The sequence below is a fragment of the Neoarius graeffei genome, chromosome 18 (genome assembly GCF_027579695.1).
Source record: "Neoarius graeffei isolate fNeoGra1 chromosome 18, fNeoGra1.pri, whole genome shotgun sequence".
NCBI classification, from domain to species: Eukaryota; Metazoa; Chordata; class Actinopteri; order Siluriformes; family Ariidae; genus Neoarius; species Neoarius graeffei.
The window spans coordinates 5,410,039-5,426,299 of NC_083586.1; the positions used below are offsets into that span (position 1 = coordinate 5,410,039).

The 16,261-nt window shown below is 41.7% G+C and overlaps 1 non-coding gene and 1 pseudogene across 1 annotated transcript; both read left to right on the forward strand.

The window, feature by feature from the left end:
- Positions 1-9,559: 9,559 nt before the first annotated feature.
- LOC132866876 (U5 spliceosomal RNA) lies at positions 9,560-9,674 on the forward strand. Its single transcript, XR_009650642.1, has one exon. It is a non-coding gene; the product is annotated as a U5 spliceosomal RNA (small nuclear RNA).
- A 1,982-nt stretch (positions 9,675-11,656) lies between these two features.
- On the forward strand, positions 11,657-11,867 carry LOC132866911 (U2 spliceosomal RNA; annotated as a pseudogene).
- The last annotated feature ends 4,394 nt before the right edge of the window (positions 11,868-16,261 follow it).

The window sequence follows — 16,261 nt, forward strand, 5'->3', positions numbered from 1 at the left end:
GGTTTTCCCCCCACAGTTCAAAGACATGTGATTAGGTTAATATGGGATAGCCTTGAGCGAGGCACCTAACTCCCAACTGCTCCTTGGGTGCTGTTAGCATGGCTGGCCACTGCTCTTGGTATGTGTGTGTATGGGTTAAATGCAGAGAGGAAATTTCACAAGTGTGTGATGAATAAAGTTGTGCTTTCTTTCTTTTCTTTATGTGTTGATTAAGTAATGTATATGTTCCTTTTGATACTAAGAAATGTGAGAAATTTTAATTTTTAGCTCACCTGGACCAAAGGTCTGGTGGGCTTATGCCATGGGCTGCTGAGGTCAGTATAAAGAGGTAGGGTTGGTTTCCTGCAGCAGAATTTGAAAAATGTGACAAATAATATCTTGAAACTTGGTGTATAGTTGGTATATAGGGTGGGGGATATAGATGACTCTGTCTTCTTGTCTTTTTTAACTTGTAATTTTCTCAACCTCATGCTTTTTCCATGTACATCTCATGGAGTCCTTGTCCCGAGTTTTCTAGTGCTATGTAACCAGGAACGTACAAATATTTACAGCATTATAAGAATCCTTTAGAGCTTTAATTGAAGTATTTTTGTTGGTGTCAAAGGCTCGATGATAGAGACTTAAGTGTAACATGTTTTGAAGAAATTTCTCTTTCCTCAGCAGCAAGAACTCACAAGCACCACTTCTCTCAGGTCCCAATATTTTTAGATCAGAACCTGAGACGTGATCTTTCTCCCTTCAGGTCTGTCAAAGGCCCCAGTGAGGATTGAAGGAGGAAATAAGAAACACAAATAAATAAAACACCCAGTTTCTTTCTCTCTCTCTGTGCAACCTTCACTCGATCCAGCAAACTTCACACACAAAATGCATCACACCTCTTAAGGCCTAATGGCTTGGTAGCATCTTTCATAATATTACCAAGCGCAGCAGCTGGTTTGTTCCTCACCTCAGTGAAATAACAGGCTTCATTATTACAAAGTCAATAAATCAATCACATTGTAATAATAACTTCACCTCATCTCATTATCTCTAGCCGTTTTATCCTTCTACAGGGTCACAGGCAAGCTGGAGCCTATCCCAGCTGACTACAGGCGAAAGGCAGGGTACACCCTGGACAAGTCGCCAGGTCATCACAGGGCTGACACATAGACAACCATTCACACTCACGGTCAATTTAGGGTCACCAGTTAACCTAACCTGCATGTCTTTGGACTGTGGGAGAAACAGGAGCACCCGGAGGAAACCCGCACGGACACGGGGAGAACATGCAAACTCCGCACAGAAAGGCCTTCGCCGGCCACGGGGCTCAAACCCGGACCTTCTTGCTGTGAGGTGACAGCGCTAACCACTACACCACATTTTTTTTTGTGTGTGTGTGTGTGTGAGAGAGAGAGAGACAAAGATTTTGATCATATATATATATATATATAATCAAAATCTCCCTATTCTTTATTCAGTTTTTTATTTCACAATCTATTTTATGGGGCGGCACGGTGGTGTAGTGGTTAGCACTGTTGCCTCACAGCAAGAAGGTCCTGGGTTCAAGCCCCGTGGCTGGTGAGGGCCTTTCTGTGTGGAGTTTGCATGTTCTCCCCGTGTCCGCGTGGGTTTCCTCTGGGTGCTCCGGTTTCCCCCACAGTCCAAAGACATGCAGGTTAGGCTAACTAGTGACTCTAAATTGACTGTAGGTGTGAGTGTGAATGGTTGTCTGTGTCTATGTGTCAGCCCTGTGATGACCTGGCGACTTGTCCAGGGTGTACCCCGCCTTTCGCCCGTAGTCAGCTGGGATAGGCTCCAGCTTGCCTGTGACCCTGTAGAAGGATAAAGCGGCTAGAGATAATGAGATGAGATATAATCAAAATCTCCCTATTCTTTATTCAGTTTTTTATTTCACAATCTATTTTATGGGGCGGCACGGTGGTGTAGTGGTTAGCGCTGTTGCCTCACAGCAAGAAGGTCCTGGGTTCGAGCCCCATGGCTGGTGAGGGCCTTTCTGTGTGGAGTTTGCATGTTCTCCCCGTGTCCGCGTGGGTTTCCTCCAGGTGCTCCGGTTTCCCCCACAGTCCAAAGACATGCAGGTTAGGCTAACTAGTGACTCTAAATTGACTGTAGGTGTGAGTGTGAATGGTTGTCTGTGTCTATGTGTCAGCCCTGTGATGACCTGGCGACTTGTCCAGGGTGTACCCCGCCTTTCACCTGTAGTCAGCTGGGATAGGCTCCAGCTTGCCTGTGACCCTGTAGAAGGATAAAACGGCTAGAGATAATGAGATGAGGTGAAGTTATTATTACAATGTGATTGATTTATTGACTTTGTAATAATGAAGCCTGTTATTTCACTGAGGTGAAGAACAAACCAGCTGCTGCTCTTGGTAATATTATGAAAGATGCTACCAAGCGCTGGACAAAACCTTTGGAAAAGGTTGAAAACTGATGGTCTGAATGCCGGCCGATGTGCACTGTATCAACAAGGTCGTGAAAGGATGGAAAAACTCAAAGTGCAGCCAAAGAAAACTATTGTGGACCTATTTCAAAAGGTTAGTTTGACTTTTCTTTGCTTCTAAGGGTAATTTTGGAAGGCTGGCCACGTCAGTGTGGAAAGCTACTATGTGTAGCTAGGCCGTAGCTAGTAGAGATGCGCGGATGGCAGTTGCAGCCACGGAGTCCGCAGATAATCCGTGGATCGGGCGGGTGAACTAGCGAAAAATAAAAATTTTATTAAATTTGGGCGGGTGGCGGTTGAAGCACTGAAATAAATATAAATAATACATTTTTACATAGCAAAATAAATAATCTGTACAATGTCATGGACTATTCAAACACTGTGTATTATGGGCAAACTGAAACAATAGTATCAGCCGAAATCTTGATGGCTACTTTTTTATATTTCAGTCCACCCCTACGCTTATCTTACAGGTATGTCTTCACAAGCAGAAGTGATGAAGACAAGCATGTCAAACTTATCCATGGAGGCGTAAGGGCCATGCAGCATGAAGACAGACAGGATCAACCCACCACCCAGAAGATTCATAAGTGTCCTGTGTGTCAGCAGACATATCCTACCAGGTACCAGCTGCTGAAACATCAAGACAGTGAAGAACATAAACAGAAAAGAGGGAGGCCAGGCAATAATATCAAGGACTAAAAATTGTTCCTGTGGTTTCTATATTTTGTTCCTGTGGTTTCTATTTTTTTGTGAATAAACAAGATCTTTTTTTAACACAGAAAAATCAACATTTTATTTCGTACACTTTGGGGAGGAGGGGAGGGGGGTGGTTAAAAAGTGTACGTTTTGTACACTCATGAAAATGTTGACAATTGTGAACGGCCCCTAAATAGATGACAAAGAAAACATTTCTGACCTTTTATTTTTTAAAATAGCACTTTCATGTCTCAAGATCTGAAATATTAAATTGCAAATTTGCGGAACACTGCAAGACTATTACACTGTTAACCCGAAAGTTCATCCTATGCAAACAGTTTGAGTAAATACCACTTTTAAAGATTAGTTTTATTGCATTACTTAAACAGTATGAGTATATGAAGAGTATATGAGACAGTCATTGGGTGTACTCATTTTTGTAATTTAAACAAACTTAAACTATCATGTTTTACCTCAGGCCACAGTGCTGCCCTGCTGTGATCGGCTCAAAACTCAAGACAAGTTGAGCTGACGGCTACAGAGGAAGTTGCGCCATTTTCTAATTTACACAGAACAATTTAAGGTCTTTGCACTTTTGACAGCAAGCTAATTAGCATGTTAGCGGCTACAATCAGTACTCGGCACGTTAAAAGTGGGTCAACGTTGTAACGACATAACGCTGCTGTACAAGCAATGCTTATTTAACGGTAACAAACTTAAGCCCTATATGTTGAAATTCCTCTCTTATTCGTTCGTTAATTTATCATACAGTCTTACCTCAGTCAACTTCTTCCCTCCTTCTGTGAAAATTCAACGTCTCAGATGCGGACACGAGTGGGCGGGGGATGCGTTTGATTAAGTCTCCTGACTGGCTGGTGATAGATTGGTGGGCGGGGGATGCGTTTGATTAAGTCTCCTGATTGGCTGGTGATAGATTGGTGGGCAGGGGATGCGTTTGATTGTCTCCTGATTGGCTGGTGATAGATTGGTGAGCGGGGGATGCATTTGATTAAGTCTTCTGATTGGCTGGTGATAGATTGGTGGGTGGGGGATGCGTTTGATTAAGTCTCCTGATTGGCTGGTGATAGATTGGTGGGCGGGGGATGCGTTTGATTAAGTCTCCTGATTGGCTGGTGATAGATTGGTGGGCGGGGGATGCGTTTGATTAAGTCTCCTGATTGGCTGGTGATAGATTGGTGGGCAGGGGATGCGTTTGATTGTCTCCTGATTGGCTGGTGATAGATTGGTGAGCGGGGGATGCATTTGATTAAGTCTTCTGATTGGCTGGTGATAGATTGGTGGGTGGGGGATGCGTTTGATTAAGTCTCCTGATTGGCTGGTGATAGATTGGTGGGCAGGGGATGCGTTTGATTGTCTCCTGATTGGCTGGTGATAGATTGGTGGGCAGGGGATGCTTTTGATTAAGTCTTCTGATTGGCTGGTGATAGATTGGTGGGTGGGGGATGCGTTTGATTAAGTCTCCTGATTGGCTGGTGATAGATTGGTGTCATTATAGCGCGTCGGAGCGGTTCATGCTCGAGTCCGCTCAACGTCAAAAAATATTGGTTTAGGAAATGTTTAAGCAAATGTTTGATTAAATTACAGCATGGGTTGGGTTTAAGTTCGATTTTGTCGACATGTTTTGAGTTGAAAAACACTCGCAGGCCAACATTTTATTTATTTTTTAAATAATTTTCAAAAAGTTACCCGGGCCACGGCCCCCCTGGCCAGGGGCACTTTATCAACACTCGTGGCCCAGGGGCTACTGGGTTTTTTGAGGCCCCTCATAGGCTACCTGTCAACCCTACCCTTACCGTTGGCCAGGAAAACACTCTTATTTTATTTGCAATACATGTCAAGCATTTACAGTGTAAGCGCGTAATTAGCCTAGAAGCCTACGATAGGTTACATTTGGCTCAGCGTAGCTGTGCAAGGCCCACGCTCACATCGCTCAACACATCCAACCACAGAGATAGAGAAGAACGTGCGCATTATCATTACAGAGCCGGTTCTGATTATTACCACAGACAGGACAGTGATACTGCGTAACTTTCACGCAGGGGCATGGCCAGAGATAACCACACAAGCCTGCGTGTGCTATAATGTAGACCTATGTGTTGTAAACATAAAACACACACACCTACAGACAAGTCCTTTTAAAAAATAAAATATATAAAAATAGCTCGGCGGCATGAAAACAAACATTCACTGCAAGTCAAGGTACTTGGCTCGGCGGCAACATGAAACGTAAACACCATGGACAGCAGCCAAACTCATAACTCTACAGACCAAAATACACGAAACCAAGTCCTACTAGGGTCTATTTTACCGATCTATGTTCAAGCATCATGCAAGTCTTCCTTCTCCTTGAATAAGACCATGCATTCAACTGCCTTTTTGACATGACTGCATCGAAATACCACTTGCAACAATATTTCACGCACTCCACCAAGAAAAAAGTTAAACATGATGAACACGGGCATAGTGTTTTGAGCATATGATTTTTTTTAAAAAGAAACTAGCTACATCAAAGTCCTTCAATAAACCCATCCTTTAGCGCAAATGAGCTTAACCTAGTTCAAAGCATGACGTTAGCAGTAGCTGCATAAGGCAAAATCATGTGGGCCTTTCATCAACAACAAGCCACGGCGGGCAAACATTAATAATCAAGTGTCCTTACCTTAAAATGTTGTCTTGACCACAGAACTTCTCAAGTATTTCACTTAAATCCACACGGGTTCTGTGCTCACTCTAGGACCCAAATTGTTTTAGCGAAAAGTGCTAAAGACTCAAATTTTTCTTTAGCAATTTGCAATTTCGCTTAGCAAGAAATGCTAAAAGAACAATTTTCTTTTTAGCAAAGTAATTTTTTTTAGCAAGATATGTTATACTTCTAAATGTTTCTTGCACTGACATAATATTGAAAAATGAATTGTTACTGTAGTTTGTTGGTGTTTCAATAGTGTTTGCATGCTTGTTTCCTGCCTTTGTCTTTCCATGTTCTTGATTTACGTATGTTCATAGCATGCTTATTTATTCTTGAATCCTCTTATTTTGATCATTTCATCAACTGTATATATGTAATGAAATTGTGTGTTTAATTTAACCCGCTTAATCTGATTTACGGAGTCCATATTTTTCATTATAATTATATCTAACATCTGGTGTGATGTGCTTTGCATTCTTTGCTATCTATGCACCTTTTAGCCCTTAGTCACCCTCTATAGTATGCTGACTGGCCTGTGTGTGTGTGTGTATAATTGGGATCCATGTGTGTGTGTTTAGGGGGAGGGGGGTGTCTTTATGGGTAGGATGAAGGGAGCTCAGGGAGTTAAAATCAATGGTTGTTTCTTATAAATTAATCTCATAACCCAAATATAATGATATTCACCATTAATTTCTCAAGTGAAACACTTGCAGTCAAAACTTTGAACCATGTGTGGCAAAACGCTCTGAAAACAAGGTACACTTGGTCGATATATCCTGGTTCATCTGTGAGTTCTTCCAAAGTTCTGTCAGGGTTGATATGTAGAAAATATGTCTTTAGAATGGTTATATCGTGTTTTTATCCCTAACTGAGAAAGCTAACAGAATATTTTAATATGTTATCTCACTTTTTAGATAAGTTTTTGTCATACGTAAAGTCAGATAATTTATTTTAAACAAACCTCGCTATAATCTTGTTCACTAATGAGCGAGAATTGCCGACATTATCAGCGCAACTCGGAAATTGATCATTTTATATGTAAGGTCCGATGCTATTGGAAGACGTAATTTGCAGTCAACCAATAAGAAGCTTCAAAACTCGGGGGCGTTGGTTATAAATCAAAACATCGAAGATGGACACGAAAGGCAGGGCCTGAATTTCATTTTTCAGAATGGGGGGGAATTCCCCCCCCTCAGTGACTCAAATGGGGGGGGGGATTTACACAGTTTGTGGGGGATTTATACAGTTTGTGGGGAACGCTACTTGTGGGCTTAAATAGCTTAGGTCTTACCTTCTGCCACTACTCAGATTGAAGATCTCTACAGTATGTAACCTTTTGTCACCATTTGAGGGATCCTTTTTAGTAGACTTTTCATTTTGATATCTCCAAATTTGGATAGCATTGTCAGACAAAGGGTGGATAAATGCAAGTATTATTCTCACCAGCCGTCTAAGATATGGACTGTTCAGTCTCGGGTGGAGGGTAGAAAACCACCACAAAATGAAAGAGATCCTTTACAGCATGACATTGCTGACTGACTGTTATGCCATCAAACACCAATAGCCTTTTTCTAGCAGTGCGAGTAAGGCTCTAGGAAGAGTTTGGAAGGTTGTGTGCCTTTTAGTTAAGCTAATTTTACAACCTCCTTAGTGTTGCTTTACACAGCTGCTTCTTCCTCATCTTCATGCACTATTCTTTAAGTGTCACTGCTTTGTTTAATTATAAAAAAAGAAAAAAAATCAGTCTGTTCTTAATAGCACTCAATGAATTTATTGACACAAGAAGTCTAACTTAAAATCTAACTTAAACCAGTCTGCTGACTTTTCAGGATTCTCTTAACTATGTTTGTGTTATTTGTCTCTTCTTTTAGTGGCCATCTCTTTAATCAGTGACCTTTGCTTTTTCCTTTTGTAACATTTTTATATCATCTTTTTTTATCAACTTTATCATTTTTCTATTCTCATGTCTGATCTGATCATCCCTGTCCTCTGTTTAATGTCTACAATTAAAATAAGAAAACACTATCAAACTGTTCTTAACACTGAATGAATTTACAAACTTTGTTTCAGTCCACATATAGAACGTTAACATGACAACAGTCTTTGTTGACTTGTCAGGATTCTCTTATACCATATAGCCCTGTCTCCCGTGTCATATGCCATCTTTAATAAAAAAAAAATAATCAAATTGTTCTCAATACTGAACAATTCATCTTTGCTGAGTGCAGGATTCTTGTACATATGTAGTCTTTCCTACTCTTTCTCCTAGTGGTCATCCCTTTTGTCAGCATCAGTGTCCTTTGCTTTTCCTTGTAAATACTTTTTTCTTATAGCCATGCTCTGATCTAATCCCCTTCGCAATGTCGACGTTAATGTTAGTGGTCTCGTCCTGTGTCTTCTCAGCAATATTCTCAACGGTATCACTCACAGGAGTTTTCCTCTTAGCAGGGGAAACTTCTGCCACTGCACTTGTGCGTTTTAGCCAGCAGTCCATGTGTTTTACAGCAAAAGTCCGAGAGAGGAAGAGTGCGCGCACTGTCTCTGTGTGAATGACCTGTCTGTGCTGCTGTGTTTGTTCTGAGTAGGCTACGGGGGGAGATAAGAGGGGGGTCAGTCAGTAAAAGGAGGGTTCAATTCAAGTAACCTTGAGAACAGAAGGTAGTCGCACATTCACACTGATCCATTATTAGATTGATGTTGTCAGGCAATGCAGTAATGTGTGCGGGAATCTCTCGCATTAGAATCGTTAAAGGTGCGGGAATTAAAAAAAAATATGCGCGATATCCGCAATCCCGCACCCAAATTCAGGCCCTGAAAGGTACTGTTTATCTTGAGAAATCACAATTGTTTGATAGATTTTGCTTAAACTTTAAATGACTTTCGCATAAAATGCGAATTGTGATTTTCTTTTCGCAAATTGGAATAAAACTTCGCAATTTGCGGACGTGCGAGCGGCTAGCGTGAGCCCAGGGGTTAACAACACACCCAACACAGCTAGCGAGAAATGTGGATATGCGCTAGCTTTGTATTGCTATTCCCCTCAGTATGCTTACTCTGTCTGCTGCCCGAACTATGAAAATTATAGGCTACGATCTTTTCATCAATTTCTTCAGCAGATGCCGTTTTAGACATTTTATTACCTTAATGTAATAATATGCTATCCATTACCTCATAGCATATCTAGCCTGGCTGCTGGTACGGCTGATAACTGATAAGTAGCTGATATTCTGAACAGATTGGTGATCCTTACCTTAAAAAAGTCTGTGACTTTAGGCAACGATTCTATCATTACCTGCATCTCTCTCTTTTTTTTCCTTTTATGTGCCCCGCTAACATGTGAACCCTTCATCTTTCAAAGCCTCTAAATTTGTGTCTCAGTAGTCTGCAGTCTTTGGCGCGCTTTCGTGCGTGACGTTACATTTTGTTACATTTTATTCTGGTACAGTTGTGGGTGTTCATTTCGCGAACCACATCCACCATGTCTCTTACAGCAGGCTACTATGCGCTCATTTATTTCTAACCTTATTTCTCTCCGTACATTAATGTAGGCCCACGATTCCGACAGTTTATTATTTTATTAATATTACAAGGCCCCTTTACGAGGCCCCTGATTGGCTGTGGCCCAGGGACTTGAGCCCCCCGAAGGCCGGCCCGGGCGGTTCCGCGGCCTATGCCTCCAATACAGTGTCACTAACCTGATCCAGTGTTCAGTGCAGCTCAGGTTTCTCCTCATTGACGCATACATTTTTCGCCTTTTACTAAAGAGGTCCGTGGAGGGAAATGTTAACGAGTTCAGTATATTTTTGTAGGCTTTGCTCTGGCGGAGCTGAACATTTTTAGTCAACAAATGTTAGAACTGTTGATGTTTTTGCATTGAAGCATCTCCCACACGCCCCAAAAGGCGATGTCTCGCTTCAAAAGGATCCAGCTGCTGAGGGCGGAGTCTAGCTGTGTTTACCTTTCTGGATTTTAAAAGGATAGTTCGGGATTTTTGACATGAATCTGTATGGCATCCCCATCAATAGTGTCGTGGTGCAAACACACTGACTTACCCCTGACAGCATCCTGTGAGTCCAGTTCTTGTCCAGTTTTGGTCCAGACGAAAGTAGTCCGGCAAGTTTGTTGGGGTCACGAAAGTAAAACGTTTTTCGTCTCAAAACAGTATGTGTTCGAAAGAGTGATATATTTGCATCGCAAAACCGTTGCCAAATAAAAAGTTAGACCTCGAAATCGCTTGGCATTATTTTCTCTCCCTTCTTATCACTGCGCGCTGCCGCCAGGTGACAGACACGGCTGTTTCATTCATTGTTTTAGTGATGGGAATTTTGGCTCTTTTTCGGGAGCCGGCTCTTTTGGCTCTTCTTACTATAAGGAGCCGGCTCTTTCAGCTCCCAAACGGCTCCTGAGATTTTATTTTTGATTTAATTGCTGCAATTAACTAGTTAATTAATTACATTATTATTTATATTTTAGCAATAGGATGTTTTCCATTTTATTTTTTAGTTTTTGTAGCCATTGTAAAGCTTTGTAAAGTATAGCAGTGTAACAATGTTCTAGCTATAGAAATAAAACTTACTTACCAATTAATAAATTATTTTCTCACAAACATAATGCAAAACTGTGTTATATTACCAATATAAAATACATAGAAGACATCAACTGTTTATCCTTTATGGCTTTATTTCACACTCGACCTTGAACAAAATGCCACAAAATAAATTATGAAGTATAAATCAGGTCTAAGAAACTATGAAGCAAAGTTGGAAATTATTTTAACAAACACAGAACAATGTGCAACAAAATATGTGGCACCTTCAGCGCATGTAAAAAGAGAAAAAAGTGCCGCACTCTGCTCCACCAGTAATGAGAAGCCGCTGGAACAGCAAATATGCTCCTGTTATAATGACTGCTGTCTCATTGTATACCGCAGATTAATCTGGCCATGCCAAGGCGGTTGCCGACCGAACCTGTCAATTTATGAGCGACAATTTATATCATGAGCTTTAGGAATTCACGGCAACAAAACAATGATCATGGTTGTCAAATAGACAATCATCCTTCAGCTGAGCTGAACTCTGTCTCTCTCTCTCTCTGAGGCACTTAAGGACAAAAAACTAATTTGGCTCCCCAACTCGGCTCCCACCGAAGAGCCGGCTCCCGTCGTTCACTTCAAAGAGCTGGCTTTTTGAACCAGATCATTCGCGACCGACACATCACTATATTGTTTACTGCTAGCAAAGTTAGCGACAACATGTCTGACTACGACGGTGAAATGTGTGCAGAGATTAAGCCACATCTTTGTTGCTACAGCCTGGATAGTCGCAAGTGCACACCATTTTCACAAATATATTATTGTATAGGTTATAGAAGGTGATAAATTTGTCGCTGTTCTTGCTCTCAAATTAGCTTGTTAGCGCCGCTGATCTGAACTCCTAATCACTGCCAAACAATGGGAAAGGTGTTGATTCCTGCGCAGATGTCAGCATGACAGCGCACAGTGATACCGAGGGAGAGAAAATAGTGCCAAGCGATTTCGAGGGTTGACTTTTTATTTGGCAACGATTTTGGCACATACTGTTTTGAGACGAAAAACGTTTTACTTTCGTGACCCCAACAAACTTGCCAGACTACTTTCGTCTGGACCAAAACTGGACAAGAACTGGACTCACAGGATGCTATCAGGGGTAAGTCAGTGTGTTTGCACCACGACACTATTGATGGGGATGCCATACAGATTCATGTCAAAAATCCTGAACTATCCCTTTAATATGTGTAAGTGATATATTTAAAGCCATTAGCTGCAGTAAATTATCATTTCTCTGCATTTTGATTAGGATCAAGTGTAGTATCTATTCTAATCAATTTAATATCTGATTTGTTCTCTAAATGAGAGCGTTATATCGAGCAGATTTTTTTGGGGGGACAAGTAGGGATAGGAGATAGGAGTTGGGATAGGAGTTTACTCTTCCGGCTCCATATACCAACCTGATGTTGCAGCACCTCTGTCTTTGTTCCCGAAAAAGTTTTTTTTTTTTCTTATTTGACACTCTTTAAATGAAGTTTATAAATGTTTTTTTAGAGTAGAGAATAAAAATGGGAATTTGGTCCTTTTATTCTATACTCTTATATGGTATTATAGTAGATTTAGGAATGGTTACCTTATTTTAAAAAAGAAAGAAAAAAATCATTATTTTGCCTGCTCTAACTTTTTTCCTATTTTCTGGTTTTCTCCATGCTCAACAACACAGGTGTAGAATTGGGTGTGGGCGGTATGGGCGTGTCCCTACCAATATTTCTGATTGAAGAAAAGAAATCCCGCCCCGTGCGCGGTACACAAAGGGTTACTGGAGGTTTCCACTGGGCGAAACACCACGCCCAATTCACTCATGAATATTCACTCTGGGGGCGTGGCCACGAAAACAGCAGCACTTTTGGCTTCCATGTCAATTAGCAAGTGCGGTTGCAGTGATGATGATGATGATGATGATGATAGTTTATTTCAAACATGTAAACAAACAATGAATAAATAAGCAGATAACAAAAAACAAAACAGCATTTGCAACAAGAACACGTAAAAAGCCACTAAATTAGAAAATAAACCTTAAATAATATAGGTAATAATAATATATCAAAATCAAAACCAAAGAAAACAAGACAAAAATACAAACAAGGACGCACTAAGCAGTTTTGAGTTTACATGTCCAAAAAGGAGTGGGCTGAAGTAAAAACTTATTTAATCCCACCCCTCTACTTTAGTCAATATAAATTGATTATCAAGCTTCCTTATCTATCTATCTATCTATCTATCTATCTATCTATCTATCTATCTATCTATCTATCTATCTATCTATCTATCTATCTATCTATCTATCTATCTATCTATCTCCTTCCTTCCTTCCTTCCTTCCTTCCTTCTTTCCCCTCCCCTGACGTTGTGCGCTGGAGTGCAAGTTGCACGATGTGTTTGAAGTCTTATGATGACAAGTGGGCTCAGGGACCAAAGTGGAGCGTGTGGAGAAAATGTAGCTGGCTCTGCATGTTGCTGTTATTTTCACTCTGCTCACACGGCTTTCCGACCCCCAGGGAACGTATTCTTGAACGGGTTTAGGTCAGGCTTCTGGGAACCTTGGCACGAGCAAAGGTCTCCATGAGTTTTCAGCAGGAATTTGTCATCAAGAATGCATCATCTACAGAAGGCATTGCACAGTGCACTGCAGAAGTAAACAGTAGTCCGGAGATGGTGGATCGCATTGCTTGTCCGCAAGCTTTGTTCTGTTATTTCTTCCCTGGTGGTCAGAAAGCCGTGCAAGCAGAACGAAAACACCAGCAACATGCGGAGCCAGGTACATTTTCTCCACATGCTGTGCTTTGGTGCCTGAGCCTCCTTGTCTTCATAAGACTTGCAGAAATAGCAGATATGTGCTTTCTTCCAAAATATGCGCACAGACCAACTGGTAATCATAAGAAGATGTAGAAACTTGTCCTAAACTAAAAACACGCCCTCTGATGTCGTCACAGTTCGCACCAGGAAAAAAAACAAAAAACAAAACGGCTATCCAGAAGGGGACCGACTTTTCAGGCTCCGAACCCAGAGATTAAATTGGGCCGGAGCCCTCCGGAGCTCAGCTCTGCCTCCTTGCCTCGGCAGTACAGCCAGCACGACCTGAACAGCTTCTTCGCATGTTTCGAGGAACAAAACAACACCCATCCACAGAAAACACCACCCCCACCTCACGACCAGACACTGTGTCTGTCTGTCGCTAGCGTGAAGAGAGCACTCACCAACATCAACCCACGCAAAGCAACAGGCCCAGACAACATCCCTGGTCGGGTACTGAAGGACTGCGCTGAGGAACTAAAGCATGTCTTCACTGACATCTTTAACACCTCACTGGAACAAGCCATCATCCCATCCTGCTTCAAAGCCGCCACCATCATACCCGTGCCAAAGAAGCCATCACCATCCTGCTTCAACGACTACCGTCCTGTAGCACTGACACCCATTATTATGAAGTGCTTCGAACGACTGGTCATGACACACATCAAATCCACCCTCCCACCCACCCTGGACCCCTTCCAGTTCGCATACAGGGCCCGACGCTTGACAGAGGATGCAATCTGCTCTGCTCTTCACCCAGCCCTCACTCACCTGGAGGAAAAAGATTCATATGTGAGAACAGGGCCACTGACATGCTCTGAATGGGCCCCCCCAACACCCCAACACCCCCCCCCCCCCCCCCCCCGGGCCAACCCACACACCCACCCACCTCTCTTATCCCAGTCTCTACTCACTCCAACCCTTAAATGACAGGTATTCAAAAACCATTCAACCGGTCAACAACCATTTCATTTTAGCATTTCAACATTTTTACAGTTTTAACATTTTAACATTTCCTTAGTCTGCAACTATTCAGGTGCGAAATGCAATGCGCCGGACTTTTGTTGTGCATGCGTGCGTACTGTCCAGTGTGAAAAGCAGAGAAGAACACACCGCTCGAGAAACGGCGGGATATGATTGTGGGCTAATGTGAATATTCTTAGCTTCAATCAGATATATGAAACACAATGTTATTAAGCCGTTGTGGTTATGAAATGATTCAATGCCCTGTGCGTTTGATATGGTGTTCAGTGTGACTTGCTCTCCCCTCGTTTGTAACATGAATTGCGTGCCGCACGTGCCTTGGTTGGGGTTACTTTACGGGGCTGGAAAAAGTTGGCTGTGTCTTACCCAGTGATGGGAATAACGGCGTTAGAAATAAACGGCGTTACTAACGGCGTTACTTTTTTTAGTAACGAGTAATCTAACTAATTACTTTTTACATTATTATAATGCCATTCCCGTTACTTACAATAAAATACTATGCGTTACTTTATTAAAGCTGTTCTCATCTGGCACGCTGCTCGCTCAGCCTTTCTTTACTCTGCTTTCGTGTGGGGCGGGGAGACATGAGACAACGGCATGGTAAGCCAATCAGAGTAGATTTGGACAACATACGTAGGTAGGCCACGCCTACTGCACTACTGCGCGCTCTTTCAATCGGAAGACACAGCGATGGCGAGCGGTCAGCCCAGCACTGCGTTTTCACATTGGAAATACAGCCATTACTTTTCGTAACTTGAAATAAAAGGCAAGAGTGTTTACATGCAATGCACATTATGTCGAGGAACAAAGGGTTTGTCCTCGTCAGTGGCCAGTAATTAGTAACATAATTTTAATAACTACAAAAATATATTACATTTGATAGATGTCTTATCTCACATTGTCCCACAAAAATATTAATATAGTGTAGATAACGTTACTAATTGGTTCTGTTAAGTGTCCATTTCAGTCATTAAACACATTTAACATTCACTTTTATTATGATTACACTAATTGAATTAGATTTTTTTTGAGGGGGAACAAAATGTAACAGAATAATTACTTTCCCTGGTAATTAGTTACTTTTATGACAAAGTAACTCCGTTACTAACTCAGTTACTTTTTGGGAAAAGTAACTAGTAGCTATAACTAATTACTTTTTGAAAGTAAGGTGCCCAACACTGGTCTTACCTGGCTCAGCTGCCCCACTGCCTTTGCTAATACCTGCTGCATCATCCGAATCTTTTTTAAAATATTTATGCAGTGAGCCCCTGAGTCTCTTGGTTTCTTCCTCTCTTTTTCTCTTTTCTTTTCTTTTCTTTTCTGTGCTCCTGACTTGTGCATGTTGGCAAATGGCACGCACGCTGATTGTCGAAGCGCTATGATCGAACGATGTCATTTTTTCCCCCTTAATCAAAGAGTCAGACCAAACCATTTTTGCATTAGGGGTGGTAGGGGGGTCTTGACGCCTTTTTCAAAGACAATAAAGGCATGATAAAAAATAAAAAATGAGCAGCATATATTTGTATGTCTCAATAAAAACCTTCAAAGCATCCATACTCTATTCTATCCATATTCAAATGTGTCAATTCAAAATGTGTATCAATTAAAATAGCATCGATCTAGGCAACATATTCAAATGTCTCAATTCGAAATATAAATTCAAATAACATCCAGTACGGCATATTCAGATGTACAATGTACATTTGTGTATCAATTCAAAGAGTATCTGGCTTAAAGTGGCTTCGCACATATCCTCCTCCCCGGGGTCTCCCTCGCTCCCATCTTCCTCAAGGGGATCCTCGTCGTCGCCGACCCCTCGGCTAACACTGGCTGTGGTTGTAGCATCTCCCCGGCTAGTGCTAGCAGGGCCATCTCCCTCACTAGCATCGCTGATTTCACTAGCTTCGGCTTCAGCGCTGGTAGTGACAGCAGTTGTCGATGTTTTTATAAAAAAACGATCTAACACTGGAACATTTTTAATTGCAGCTACACGCCTGGAGTCTCTCTTTTTTAAATTTTCTCTTCGCACAACCACTCAATTGATGTCTGTACAT